Source organism: Phyllobates terribilis, unplaced genomic scaffold (genome assembly GCF_046119375.1).
Source record: "Phyllobates terribilis strain yellow unplaced genomic scaffold, ASM4611937v1 Scaffold_4__5_contigs__length_816908805, whole genome shotgun sequence".
NCBI classification, from domain to species: domain Eukaryota; kingdom Metazoa; phylum Chordata; class Amphibia; order Anura; family Dendrobatidae; genus Phyllobates; species Phyllobates terribilis.
In genome coordinates, this window is record NW_027362764.1 from 631224446 (window position 1) to 631239688 (window position 15243).

Here is a 15243-nt window from a genome sequence, read left to right on the forward strand (position 1 = left end):
CTCCCGTCCCCTGCGCTCCGCTGCCTCTCATCCCCTGCCCTCCGCTGCCTCCCTTCCGATGCCTCCCTTCCCCTGCCCTCCGTCTCCCGTCCCCTGTCCTCCGCTGCCTCCCTTCCGATGCCCCCCTGCCCTCTGCCTCCCGTCCCCTGCCCTCCGCCTCCCCTCCGATGCCTCCCTTCCCCTGCCCTCCGCCTCCCGTCCCCTGCCCTCCGCTGCCTCCCTTCCCCTGCCCTCCGCTGCCTCCCCTCCGATGCCTCCCTTCCCCTGCCCTCAGCCTCCCGTCCCCTGCCCTCCGCTGCCTCCCTTCCCCTGCCCTCCGCTGCCTCCCCTCCGATGCCTCCCTTCCCCTGCCCTCAGCCTCCCGTCCCCTGCCCTCCGCTGCCTCCCTTCCCCTGCCCTCCGCTGCCTCCCGTCCCCTGCCCTCCGCTGCCTCCCATCCCCTGCCCTCCGCTGCCTCCCTTCCGATGCCTCCCTTCCCCTGCCCTCCGTCCCCTGTCCTCCGCTGCCTCCCTTCCGATGCCCCCCTGCCCTCTGCCTCCCGTCCCCTGCCTCCCTTCCCCTGCCCTCCGCCTCCCCTCCGATGCCTCCCTTCCCCTGCCCTCCGCCTCCCGTCCCCTGCCCTCCGCTGCCTCCCTTCCCCTGCCCTCCGCCTCCCGTCCCCTGCCTCCCTTCCGATGCCTCCCGTCCCCTGCCCTCCGCTGTCCTCTGCACGAGGTATTTTGGTGCCCTAGGCAGATGAAGCCAATCGCGCCCCTCTTCCCCCCAAGCAAAGGATGGGTCAGAGACTAAAGTAACAGAACCCTTAACACACCCCCTCCAATGGATCAGGTAACAAGCTCCGATGACCACTTTCACTAGTATTGTTACCTTTTTGACCAAAAAATATCAGCAAAAGTAAAAAGTTGTGTACTTTAGCGGTGAGGCTTAACACCGGGTGCAATATCTAAGTTAGATATAGAACTAGTCTTTGCTTGCAGACCATTACACAATGCAAGGGATAAATAGCGATATTCATCCCTGACGTCCTATATGTTAAATGTCAGACCCAAGGACAGTCATGGAAACTAACATAGTTTACCTATGAGGGTCATATTGTTTCAATTAAGGTGTCCAGCATTTGGTAGCTAGCCTAATGGAAACAAAACAGACCCTATTATTGATAAAATGATATGGCTGATGGTTTTTGTATTTGTCATACGACATATACAGTTTACGTAGTGTATACATATACAGTTTGCAACAAAACTGATGGTGGTTTCGGTGCCGTATTCCTATACTGAAGGTGGTTCTGGTGACATTCATGTACTGATGGTTGTTCTGGTGATGTAATCATATACATACAGTTACAGATAGTGGTTCTGGTGCTGTATTCATGCACTGATGGTGGTTCTGGTGATGTGTTCATGCAGAGATGATGATTCTGGTGATGTATTCATCACCTGAGCCATCATCAGTACATGAGTATGAAACTGTTAGGCTATGTGCCCACGATGCAGAAATGCTGCATATTTTTTCCGCTTCTCCCTGGCAGGAAAAATGCATGCGGTTTTTACATGTGTTTTTCCCGCCAGGTAGAAGCGTTTGTCAAGCGTTTTTGCATGCATTTCTGCATGCGGGTTAACAAGCGCTTTTTCAAGCGAATTTAACATCACTTGGAAAAGTGCTTGACAACTTGTTCACACTATATAAATCCATGCAACCGGCACTTATTTATATAGTGTGACCAAGTTAGTTAAAAAAAAAGAATAAGAATGGTAAAAAATAAAGATTATACTCACCTTCCGATGTCCTCCCGGTGTTTTCTCTGCTGCGGTGGTGTGAAGGACCTGTCGTGACGTCATTGAGTCATGTGACAGGTCACATGACTCAATGACGTCATGGCAGGTCCTTCACAACACCGCGACCCATACAGCAGACCAGAAGGAGAGGAAAAAACACCGGGAGGACATCGGAAGGCAAGTATAATCTTTATTTTTTATTTTAAATTCTTTTTTTTACAGGTTCTATGGTACCCAGGTCTGGATGAGAGTCTCTTTTTCTCCAGACCTGGGTACCATCTGCACATTGAACCGTGTGATATCCGCATGTACACATGCAGTGATGCGGATGTCACGCGGTCCAATGCAAGTCAATGGCGGCGATTACGCTGCGTGTCCGCAAAATTAATGGACATGCTGCATATTTTTCCGCAATGATAATCTGCAGCGGAAATTTCTGCAGCATGTGCACACCACATGCAGATTATCATTGGCGACAATGGGGCACGTATAACCCAAGCGTTTTCGCTAAACGCATAGTGAGCACGCAGCCTTATGCACTTTGCAGAGGGACCCAGCAAGACTGGCACAAACCAGCAACGGCACAGCCACAGATGCACTTGGCACAAGCTGCCCAGCTAGGCAAGCCCACGAGGGTTGGGAATACTCTTCACCCAGCTCCCAGTAAATGGAAAGGGGACTTTGGCAGAGCCCTTCCCAGGTCCACTGTTGCCGGACAGCTGGTTTCTGGTGACACGGCTGGTGCCTACTCAAGGACCAGGTGAGTACCTCTGCAAGAACCTCAGGAAGTGTAAGCAGAAGAGAAAATGAGAAAACCCCTGAAAAGATAGTAATACTAATGCTAGCACCACTCGCCACCACAGCACATAAGAACTTCAATAAACAGCACATGAAGAGCAGAGTTAAATAGCCCGCCTAATGATTAGGTGTTGAATACCTCCCAATCATCCCCAGGCAGCCAGTCTTGGCTAGTTTGAACAGCAAAATAGACAACCTCCCACCACTTCATAGTGCCAGACACAGCAGCATCCTGCATTGCCTGGCAACCAGAGAAATCAGTGAGAGACACGGCATCCCACGTCCTCACACCTCGTACAACACCAGTATGCGATGCTCCATAAGATTGGGACAGTCTCAGTGCACGCGTAGTAGCTCCGTCTCCAGAGTCAGGACATTGGCGGTGCCTGCAACCGGAGTAGCGTAGCACCGGACCTGCTCCATTCCCAGGTGGGAGCACAGAACCACAATTCATAACAGGAACCAAAATCATCAGTACATAAATAGAACATGAGAGCCATAATTAGTACATGAACATAGCACCAGTACCACCATCAGTACATGAATACGGCACCAGAACCACCATATGTACATGAATACGTCATCAGAACTACCATCAGTACATGATTACATCACCAGGACCACCATCACAACATGAAAACGGCACCAGAACCATCATCAGAAAATAAATACAAGACAAGTACCATCATCGGTACATGAATACATCACCAGAACCATCATCAGTGCAGGCATTACAAAACAGTTTTTTCGGGGGAGGAGGGAGGAATTTGCAATTTCAGTATTCTCACAAATTAGATTAAAAAAAAAATTATGCAAGCTTTGTATGGCCATAATTGAACTGACCTGGAGAATCATGTTTTCAGGTCCTTTTTATCGCATAATATCTACCATTAAATCAAAACCCAAAAAACAATGGTGGAATTGCATTTTTTTTTCACCATTTCCTCCTACATGGATTTTTTTTCCCGTAAAAAAAGTTATGGCTTTTGGAAAAGGGAAAGGTAAAAATGCAATGAAAATTGTCTGCAGAAGCAAGGGTTTAATCTTTGCTATGGAATCTGAGAGCTGTCTAATGTAGGGGCATAGAGACTGATTCCAGCGATATGTCACTTACTGGGCTGCTTGCTGCAGTTTTGATAGCATTTTTGTTTTCCCTGCTGTACAGTCATGGCCAAAAGTATTGAGAATGAGACAAATAGTAATTTTTCCAAAGTTTACTGCTTCATTTTTTGTAATGGCAATTTGCATATACTCCTGAATGTCAAAGAGTGATCAGCTTAACAGCAATTACTGTACTTGCAAAGTCAATATTTGCCCAGAAAATTAACTTTAACCCCCAAAACACATTTCAACATCATTGCAGTCCTGCCTTAAAAGGAGCAGCTAACATCGTTTTAGTGATTGATCCATTAACACAGGTGTGGGTGTTGATGAGGACAGGGCTGGCGATCAATCAGTCATGATTAAGTAAGAATGACATTGTAACGGGTCTGGGAGTTGGAACCTCTGAGCAACTATACAAGGGGGCAGTCCTTGTAAGGAAGCGGTTGGCTCCCAGGGAAGGCGGGCAGGTAGTCACGGCTAGTGACAGGGACAGTCTCAGGGTGGAAGGGCAGGAGGTCACGGCAGGTGACGGGGACAGTCTCTGGGTAGAAGGGCAGGAGGTCATGGCAAGTGACGGGGACAGTCTCTTGACAGGCGGGTGGTCACGGCAAGTGACGGCAGAGCCTCCAGGTAGGCTAGCAGGCAGGTAGCAGGTGGACGCTCCCAGGTGAGCGGGCAAGAGTCTCTGGACAGGCCGGTGAATCACAGCAAGTGATGGCTAAGCCTCCAGGTAGGCTAGCAGGCAGTTAGCAGATGAGCGCTCCCAGGTGAGCGGGCAAGAGTCTCTGGACAGGCAGGTGGTCACAGCACGTGACGGCAGAGCCTCCAGGTAGGCTAGCAGGCAGGTAGCAGGTGAGCGGGCAAGAGTCTCTGGACAGGCAGGTGGTCACGGCACGTGACGGCAGAGCCTCCAGGTAGGCTAACAGGCAGGTAGCAGGTGAGCGCTCCCAGGTGAGCAGGCAAGAGACTCTGGACAGGCAGGTGGTCACAGCACGTGACGGCGGAGCCTCCAGGTAGGCTAGCAGACAGGTAGTAGGTGAGCGCTCCCAGGTGAGCGGGCAGACTGATTCATAGACAGACTGGCAGGCTGGTAGGCAGACTGTCGGACCGCAGATAGATAAGTATCAGGCAGGAATCTGGCAGGTGACTGGCAGGTAACTGGTAACGGGACCTGAGGGCTGAAGCAGAGTTGAAAGGCTTTGCAACAACATTGCTCGGGCACCTACATTTTGGAGGAGGTGCCCTATATATGGTGAGGTCCTCCGGCCATTGGCCGGGGACTCCTTAGGACGGCGCGCGCGGCCCCTTTAAGAGAGGGGGAGCGCGCGCGCCCTAAGCACAGAGGCCAGGAAGCAGCGCGCGCTGCCAGCAGAGCGGGAGGAAGCCGCCGGGCACGGAGCGGAGAGGTGAGGGGAACAGCGTCCCTGCCTAGCAGGGGGCAGGGACGCCGACGCTACAGTACCCCCCCCCTTTAGGCCCCCCCTTTTTTAGGCCAGAGAGAAATTTAGCAAGGATGAGAGGGGCATGGATGTTCTCCCGGGGCTCCCATGTTCTCTCCTCAGGACCAAACCCCTTTCAATCTACCAAAAAAAAGGTCTTTCCTCTTACCCTCTTAGTGGCCAGAATACTCTCTACCTCAAAGACGTCTTCAGTGGAAACCGGAGCAGGAGGAGTACCTGGATCGTTGGAAAAAGAGTTAAAGACAACGGGTTTGAGGAGAGATACGTGGAAGGAGTTGGGAATCCGTAAGGTGGCCGGGAGTTTTAATTTGTAGGCCACTGGATTAATTTGCCTGAGGATTTCGAAAGGGCCGATGAAGCGAGGACCTAACTTGTAGGAGGGTATCTTGAGCCGTACATGTTTGGAAGAGAGCCAAACCTTGTCTCCCGGACGGAATTGAGGCGGATCCAGACGTCTCTTAGCATATCGCTTCATCCGCTCGGAGGACTGAAGAAGTGCAGACCTAGTACTCTCCCAAATGGTAGAAAACTCGCTGACAAGAGACTGCGCGGCAGGGTTGTCCACAGAGGCGGAGACGGGAAACGGAATCCGGGGGTGCTGGCCATAGACAATAAAGAACGGGGAGTTGGAAGAGGATTCGCTCTCGTGGTTATTGTAAGAGAATTCGGCCCAAGGAAGGAGGTCCACCCAATCAGAATGGTGGGCATTAACAAAGTGCCGGAGATAGCTGGTAAGGATCTGATTGATCCGCTCCACTTGACCATTGGACTGAGGGTGGTAAGCGGAGGAGAAGTCCAGGGTGACGTCCAGCAGTTTACATGTGGCTCTCCAGAAGCGTGAGGTAAACTGAACCCCTCGATCCGACACGATGTAGAGGGGTAGGCCATGGAGACGGAAGATATGGCGGATAAAGTCCTTAGCCAGCTCAGGTGCAGACGGAAGACCAGGCAGGGGAATGAAGTGGGCCATTTTAGAGAAGCGGTCCGCGACCACCCAAATGACAGTACACCCGGCAGAGACAGGAAGATCGGTAATGAAGTCCATAGCGATGTGTTGCCACAGGGCAACAGGTATGGGAAGCGGCAGGAGATGACCAACTGGTAAGTGTCTGGGAACTTTGTTGCGGCCACAAGATGAACAGGCAGAGACGAAGTCTACCATATCCTTACGCAGGGTAGACCACCAGTAATGCCGGGAAATGAGTAGGAAGGTCTTTTTTTGGCCGGCATGGCCAGCTAGTTTAGAAGAATGACCCCAACGAAGAACCCTCTCACGGTCTGGAGGCGCCACGAACGTCTTGCCGGGTGGAAGATGAGTCAAATCCAAGGGGGCCACATTCATCACCTTGGAGGGGTCGATAATGTGCATAGGCTCCTCCTCTTGGTCGGAGGACAGGAAGGATCGGGACAAGGCATCAGCTTTGACATTTTTGTCCGCCGGGCGGAAATGAAGGATGAAATCGAAGCGGGCAAAAAACAAAGACCCGGGCCTGACGTGGATTAAGTCTCTGGGCATTTTGGAGCTATGCCAGGTTCTTGTGATCCGTGTAGATGATCACCGGGTATAGAGCCCCTTCAAGCAGGTAACGCCACTCCTCCAGCGCCAATTTAACGGCTAACAGTTCTCGGTCTCCTATGGAGTAATTGCGCTCAGAGGAGGAGAAGATTTTAGAGAAAAAGCCGCAGGTTACCATTCTCCCGGATGAAGACTTTTGGGTGAGCACCGCTCCGGCTCCAGAGGAGGAGGCATCAACCTCCAGGTAGAACTGTTTGTTGCAGTCCGGACTGTGCAGCACAGGGGCAGAGGAGAAGGCTTGTTTCAGGGAAAGGAAGGCTTCCTCAGCTTCGGGTGACCATACCTTGGGATTTGCTCCCTTACGGGTGAGCACAGATATGGGCGCAGTCCGTGACGAGAAGTGAGGAATGAAGAGACGATAGTAATTAGCGAAGCCCAGGAATCGCTGTATCGCCTTCAAGCCCTCCGGACGGGGCCACTTTAGGACAGCAGAGAGCTTCTCGGGATCCATTCGCAAGCCTGTCTGGGAGATAACATAGCCCAGGAAAGGAAGAGAGGTCTGCTCAAAAAGGCACTTCTCGTATTTAGCATAGAGGTGGTTCTGCCTGAGCCTAAGCAGGACCTGACGAACATCCCTCCGGTGTGTGGGAAGATCCGGAGAGAAGACCAAGATGTCGTCCAGGTATACCACCATGCAGGAGTAAAGAAGGTCACGGAAGATGTCGTTGACCAGTTCTTGGAAGACGGCGGGAGCATTGCAGAGACCGAAGGGCATCACACGGTACTCATAGTGTCCGTCCCGGGTATTAAATGCTGTTTTCCACTCGTCTCCCTGACGGATACGGACCAAGTTATATGCTCCACGTAGATCCAGCTTGGAAAAGATCCTGGCGCCTTTAAGGCGATCAAATAACTCCGAGATGAGCGGAAGGGGGTATTTATTTTTAACCGTGATCTGATTGAGTCCTCTATAGTCAATACAGGGGCGAAGCGAGCCATCTTTTTTTTTGACAAAGAAGAATCCGGCTCCAGCCGGGGAAGTAGACTTCCGGATGAATCCCCTGGCCAGATTCTCCTCTATGTACTCAGACATGGCCCGGGTTTCAGCCGCAGACAACGGATAAATACGCCCACGGGGTGGAGTGGCGCCAGGTACCAGGTCGATCGGGCAATCATATGGCCTATGAGGTGGCAATGTCTCTGCTTCCTTCTTACCGAAGACGTCAGCATAGGGCCAGTAAGGAGCTGGAAGACCGGGTAAATTAGCTGGGATAGGTGGAGGACGAACCGGACGAACCGGAACCAGGCAGGTCTTATGGCAGGCCGGCCCCCACCGGAGTACTTCACCGGAATGCCAGTTCAACACGGGTTCATGTGTCTGGAGCCAAGGTAGACCTAGCAATAGGGAGTGGGAGAGTCCGGACAACACATGGAAGGAGATTACCTCAGAGTGCAGCATTCCCACCTGCAGGGTTATGGGTTCCGTGACGAGCAGGATGTTCACCAGAAGGAGTCTTCCATCCACGGAGGCGACTGACAAAGGTTCAGCCAGAGACTTGGTGGGAATACGGTATTTCTCAACTAGGGACTGAGAGATGAGGTTTCCAGCGGATCCAGAGTCCAGGTGGGCGAGTTCAAAGTGACGGTTCTCTCCCCAGGAGATAGATACAGACAAAGTCAGGGTTGGAGAGGACTTATTTTTGTCTAGGGCGACCTCTCCGAGCGGTCCTAGACACTGGAGTTTCCCGGCCTCTCCGGGCAGGAACGAATCAGGTGCTCCTTACTGCTACAATAGAAGCAGCTCCCCTCGGCTCGGCGTGACTCTTGGCGAGATTTGACCAACTTGGTCTGGTCGATCTGCATGGACTCGGGTGAGTGCGCCCGGGGAGTGACAGAAGAGGAGACAGGTTTCTGGAAAGTAGGAGCTAGGCGGGGAAACCTTCTCTCACGGGTGGTCTCTTTGGTACGTTCTTGAAACCGGATGTCAATAAGGGTAGCCAGCGACACCAGGTCATCCAGGGTGGTAGGAATGTCCCGACCGGCGAGCTCATCTTTAATCCGACCGGAAAGGCCCTCCCAGAAGACGGACACCAGGGCCTCATTATCCCAGGCAATCTCAGAAGCGAGGGTGCGGAACCGTATGGCATATTGGCCCACGGTGAGACTCCCTTGGCGGAGACGTAGCAAAGAGGAGGCAGATGAGGTCTTTCGTCCCGGTTCATCGAAGACTCTTCGGAAAGCAGTGAGGAAAGAAGACAGGTCGGACACCAGGGGATCCCCTCTCTCCCACAGAGGGTTAAGCCATGCCAGTGCATCCCCAGTGAGATGGGACATGATGAATGCCACTTTGGCCCGGTCGGAGATAAACTGGTGGGCCAGGAGTTCAAAGTGCAGGGTGCACTGGTTTATGAAGCCCCGAGCTTGAGCGGGGTCGCCTCCGAAGCGAGGAGGTGCAGAAAGCCGGGGTCCGGGGCAGGATGCCATGGTATTGGTGGGCAGCGGCGCTGCCGGGTTGCGAGTCATGACACTAGCGGTGGTTGCTGGTGGAGCAGTCAGAGTGTCCAGGCGAGAGTTGACATTCCGCAGGTGGCTCAGGATGGACTCCTGTTGGGACCTCTGACGGGACAGTTCATGGCATAGGTCCGAGAGCGAGGGAGTTTGGGTGCCACCGGGTTCCATGGCCCGAGCAAACTGTAACGGGTCTGGGAGGTGGAACCTCTGAGCAACTATACAAGGGGGCAGTCCTTGTAAGGAAGCGGGCGGCTCCCAGGGAAGGCGGGCAGGTAGTCACGGCTAGTGACGGGGACAGTCTCAGGGTGGAAGGGCAGGAGGTCACGGCAGGTGACGGGGACTGTCTCTGGGTAGAAGGGCAGGAGGTCACGGCAAGTGACGGGGACAGTCTCTGGGTAGAAGGGCAGGAGGTCACGGCAAGTGACGGGGACAGTCTCTTGACAGGCGGGTGGTCACGGCAAGTGACGGCAGAGCCTCCAGGTAGGCTAGCAGGCAGGTAGCAGGTGGACGCTCCCAGGTAAGCGGGCAAGAGTCTCTGGACAGGCCGGTGATCACCGCAAGTGACGGCTAAGCCTCCAGGTAGGCTAGCAGGCAGGTAGCAGATGAGCGCTCCCAGGTGAGCGGGCAAGAGTCTCTGGACAGGCAGGTGGTCACAGCACGTGACGGCAGAGCCTCCAGGTAGGCTAGCAGGCAGGTAGCAGGTGAGCACTCCCAGGTGAGCGGGCAAGAGTCTCTGGACAGGCAGGTGGTCACGGCATGTGACGGCAGAGCCTCCAGGTAGGCTAACAGGCAGGTAGCAGGTGAGCGCTCCCAGGTGAGCGGGCAAGAGACTCTGGACAGGCAGGTGGTCACAGCACGTGACGGCGGAGCCTCCAGGTAGGCTAGCAGACAGGTAGTAGGTGAGCGCTCCCAGGTGAGCGGGCAGACTGATCCATAGACAGACTGGCAGGGCTGGTAGGCAGACTGTCGGACCGCAGATAGATAAGTATCAGGCAGGAATCTGGCAGGTGACTGGCAGGTAACTGGTAACGGGACCTGAGGGCTGAAGCAGAGTTGAAAGGCTTTGCAACAACATTGCTCGGGCACCTCCATTTTGGAGGAGGTGCCTTATATATAGTGAGGTCCTCCGGCCATTGGCCGGGGACTCCTTAGGACGGCGCGCGCGGCCCCTTTAAGAGAGGGGGAGAGCGCGCGCGCCCTAAGCACAGAGGCCGGGAAGCAGCGCGTGCTGCCAGCAGAGCGGGAGGAAGCCGCCGGGCACGGAGAGGTGAGGGGAACGGCGTCCCTGCCTACCAGGGGGCAGGGATGCTGACGCTACAGACATCACTGGACACTTTAAAAGGAGGCTGGTTCTTGGTATCATTGTTTCTCTTCAGTTAACCATGGTTATCTCTAAAGAAACACGTGCAGCCATCATTGCACTGCACAAAAATGGCCTAACAGGGAAGAGTATCGCAGCTACAAAGATTGCACCTCAGTCAACAATCTATCGCATCATCAAGAACTTCAAGGAGAGAGCTTCCATTGTTGTCAAAAAGGCTCCAGGGCGCCCAAGAAAGACCAGCAAGCGCCAGGACCGTATCTTAAAACTGTTTCAGCTGCGGGATCGGACTACCAGCAGTGCCGAGCTTGCTCAGGAATGGCAGCAGGCTGGTGTGAGTGCTTCTGCACGCACTGTGAGGCGGAGCCTCTTTGAGCAAGGGCTGGTTTCAAGGAGGGCAGCAAAGAAGCCACTTCTCTCCAGAAAAAACATCAGGGACCGACTGATATTCTGCAAAAGGTACAGGGAGTGGACTGCTGAGGACTGGGGCAAAGTCATTTTCTCTGATGAATCCCCTTTTCGATTGTTTGGGACATCTGGAAAACAGCTTATTCCGACAAGAAGAGTTGAGCGCTACCACCAGTCTTGTCTCATGCCAACTGTAAAGCATCCTGAAACCATTCATGTGTGGGGTTGCTTCTCAGCCAAGGGAATCGGCTCACTCACAGTCTTGCCTAAAAACACAGCCATGAATAAAGAATGGTACCAGAATGTCCTCCAAGAGCAACTTCTCCCAACCGTCCAAGAGCAGTTTGGCGCCCAACAATGCCTTTTCCAGCATGATGGAGCACCTTGCCACAAAGCAAAGGTGATAACTAAATGGCTCATGGAACAAAACATAGAGATTTTGGGTCCATGGCCTGGAAACTCCCCAGATCTTAATCCCATTGAGAACTTGTGGTCAATCATCAAGAGACGGGTGGACAAACAAAAACCAACAAATTCTGGCAAAATGCAAGCATTGATTATGCAAGAATGGACTGCTATCAGTCAGGATTTGGTCCAAAAGTTGATTGAGAGCATGCCAGGGAGAATTACAGAGGTCCTGAAGAAGAAGGGGCAACACTGCAAATATTGACTTGCTGCATTAACTCATTCTAACTGTCAATATAACCTATTGGTACTCATAATATGATTGCAATTATATTTCTGTATGTGATATAAACATCAGACAAACACTAATATAAACCAGAGGCCAGCAGATCATGTGAAAATATAATTTTGGTGTCATTCTCAAAACTTTTGGCCATGACTGTAGATGTAGCACTGGTCAAAATGCTGAGCCGTGTATATCTCCACCCACAACACTGATTGCTAGCTTCCTGTGTACACTGTACATTTTCAGTAAACTGCCAATCAGTGATGGGGTGGGATTACACAGATTAGCTGGTTTGGTTTGAACATGACACCTTGTCCGCCACTGATAATCTCCTGCTGATAAAACACTGATTGTATTGAAACTGCGCCACGTTTGAGAGCTAATGACACATCCCTGAAATCAAGCTATCTGCTTCTACATTATGCGGCTCACTGATTGCATAACAAAATCCTGCTGACAGATTCCCTTTAAACAAAAAAAAATTTTTCCAATTTTTTTTAAAAAATGCCCTTTTCAAACTTTGTGTGTGCACCTTGATAAGTACCGTATTTTTCGGACTATAAGACGCACTTTTTTCCTCCAAAATTTTGGAGGGAAGTTGGGGGTGCGTCTTATTGGTCGAATACTATATTATTGCATGGCCGCATGGTGGTGGGTGTGGGGGATCAGCGGGGCACAGGAGGCACCAGCCGCCTGCTGTAGCCTATGCTGTGCCCGCTACTAAAGAAAATGAATATTCCCTGCTCCCCACGCCCATGGGCGTGGAGAGCAATGAATATTCATTTTTCTTAATAGTCGGCACACTGGAGCCGCAGTGCGGCTCCTGCTGCGGTCTGTGTACCCGCTATTAAAGCTCATGAATATTCACTACAACTGGGTTGTAGTGAATATCCATGGTCTTTAATAGCAGGCACACTGACCGCAGGGCGGCAGCAGGAGCCGTGCTGCGGTATAGTGTGCTGGCTATTGAACAGACTGAAGGGTCACTGCTTCCCACGCACAGAGTCCCGGTGTGGGGAGCAGTGACTATTCCAGCACAGCGTCTCACACTGTGTGAGGGCGCATGGCAGGAACGCCATGCGCACCCTGCCATGCACGGCTCACACACTGAGTGTGTCGGCAGCAGAGCGGGACAGCGCTGGAGGAGAGAGGAGGTGAGTATGATTGTTTATTTTTTTTTTTTGTAGGCAGCGTGATGGGGGCTCAGAGGGTGCCATTCATTACCAGGATGGGGATCAGGGGGCCATGCATACCAGGATGGGGGCTCAAGGGGTGCCATGCATACCAGGATGGGGTATCAAGGGGTGCCATGCATACCAGGATGGGGTATCAAGGGGTGCCATGCATACCAGGATGGGGTATCAAGGGGTGCCATGCATACCAGGATGGGGGATCAAGGGGTGCCATGCATACCAGGATGGGGGCTCAAGGTGTGCCATGCATACCAGGATGGGGGCTCAAGGGGTGCCATGCATACCAGGATGGGGGATCAAGGAGTGCCATGCATACCAGGATGGGGGATCAAGGGGTGCAATGCATACCAGGAGGGGGGCTCAAGGGTTGTCATGCATACCAGGATGGGGGCTCACAGGGTGCCATGCATACCAGGATGGGTGCTCAGATGGTGCCATGCATATGACGCGCCCCCTGGGCCTGTGTTGTGCAGTGGATACCCGGAGCCGGATCGCTGGGGGTTGCAGTCTCCGTGGCGCTGACCCGGTCCGTGCCCAGGGTGGTCAAACCAGTGGCAGTCTTAATGTTGTAACAAGTGTCCGACTACGCCACCCGTGGATTGCGATCAGTGGGGACCGCCGCTGCGCTGCAGACCGCTAAGGCTGATGTTGTAAGCGCAGCCGAGTATGGGATTACTCCCCACGGGAGAAGTATTGCCTCAGGGCAGCTAGTGTGGGTGATGGGAGTGATGGTGTGAGCGTCCTAGTACTAATGGTGCTGGTGCGGCGATGAAACACAGAGACTTGTAATTGCAGTTTCCAATGCTTTACTCACAGATGTTTTTCGGTCAATCCTGCAGGCGATGACGGCCCAAGCTGTGCTGCGTCCACCAGGTGAGGGACTCGGTCAACTCCCAGGCAATTCCAGAGCGTGGCTCAGGGCTCCCTTCTCTACCTTTCTCTGGCCGTCCCCACCAGTGACCCACCTTTGTCCAGCTTCCTCGGGCCTTCTGTTGGGGAAACCTATCTCCGGTTTCCCTGACCCTATGCGGTATGCTTTCCTGGTGGATGTAGTGAGGGGTCGCACGAAGATGTGGTCACAACCTCCGGTCTTTGGCTGAGGAATCTGTTGCCTCCACCAATTTGGGTTCCGGTACCCTGTTCTGCCAACCCGTCACCCGCAGTCTCCTGGGTCCTTAGGGTTCCCTCTGTCCTCGAGTCTCTGGGCCTTTCTCTGTGTTCCTGTTCCTTGTTTCCTTTCTTACTTTCCTTTCTGTTCTTTCTTCTCTCTCTCTCTCTCTCTCTCTCTCTCTCTCTCTCTCTCTCTCAGGCTCCGGCCTCCTGACAAGGCCTGCCGGTGGAGCAGAGCCCATGCAGCAGCTCTGCTCCCTGTCACTTCTCCTCAGACTGCACTGACTGAACTCACTGAACTGACTCTAAGATGGTGCCCACCTTATATACCTCCTTCTAACACCCGAGCCCAGGTGACTAGCAACCAATGGGCTCCTACCTATGCCCAGAGACCCACCCCTATCTGCTCCTACACCACTGGGTGTACTTTCCCCTCCCCAGTCCAGCCAGGGACAGATGCTGTCGTGCCTGCACTTCTGTCTAGTGGGAGCACCGTTGAGCTGTCCCTCGGAAATGGGGTGTGTGTGGTGCATGCAGCCTACCGAGTCCTGGTCCACACTCCATCCTTACCCAGGAGTGGAATATCACACCTCTGGTTTGAAGTGCAATACCCCTGTAGCAGCCGAGCCCTCGGGGTGCTACACATACAAGGATGGGGGATAAACGGGTGCCATGCATACCAGGATGGGGAATCAAGGGATGTCATGAATACCAAGATGGGGTATAAATGGGTGCCATGCATACCAGGATCTGGGATCAAGTGGTGCCATGCATACCAGGATGGGGGATCAAGGGGTGCCATGCATACCAGGATGGGGGATCAAGGGGTGCCATGCATACCAGGATGGGGGATCAAGGGGTGCCATGCATACCAGGATGGGGGATCAAGGGGTGCCATGCATACCAGGATGGGGGATCAAGGGGTGCCATGCATACCAGGATGGGGGCTCAAGGTGTGCCATGCATACCAGGATGGGGGCTCAAGGGGTGCCATGCATACCAGGATGGGGGATCAAGGGGTGCCATGCATACCAGGATGGGGGATCAAGGGGTGCCATGCATACCAGGATGGGGGCTCAAGGGGTGTCATGCATACCAGGATAGGGGCTCAGAGGGTGCCATGCATACCAGGATGGGGGCTCAGAGGGTGCCATGCATACCAGGATGGGGGCTCAGAGGGTGCCATGCATACAAGGATGGGGGGATAAACGGGTGCCATGCATACCAGGATGGGGAATCAAGGGTTGTCATGAATACCAAGATGGGGTATAAATGGGTGCCATGCATACCAGGATCTGGGATCAAGGTGTGCCATGCATACCAGGATGGGGGATCAAGGGGTGCCATGCATAC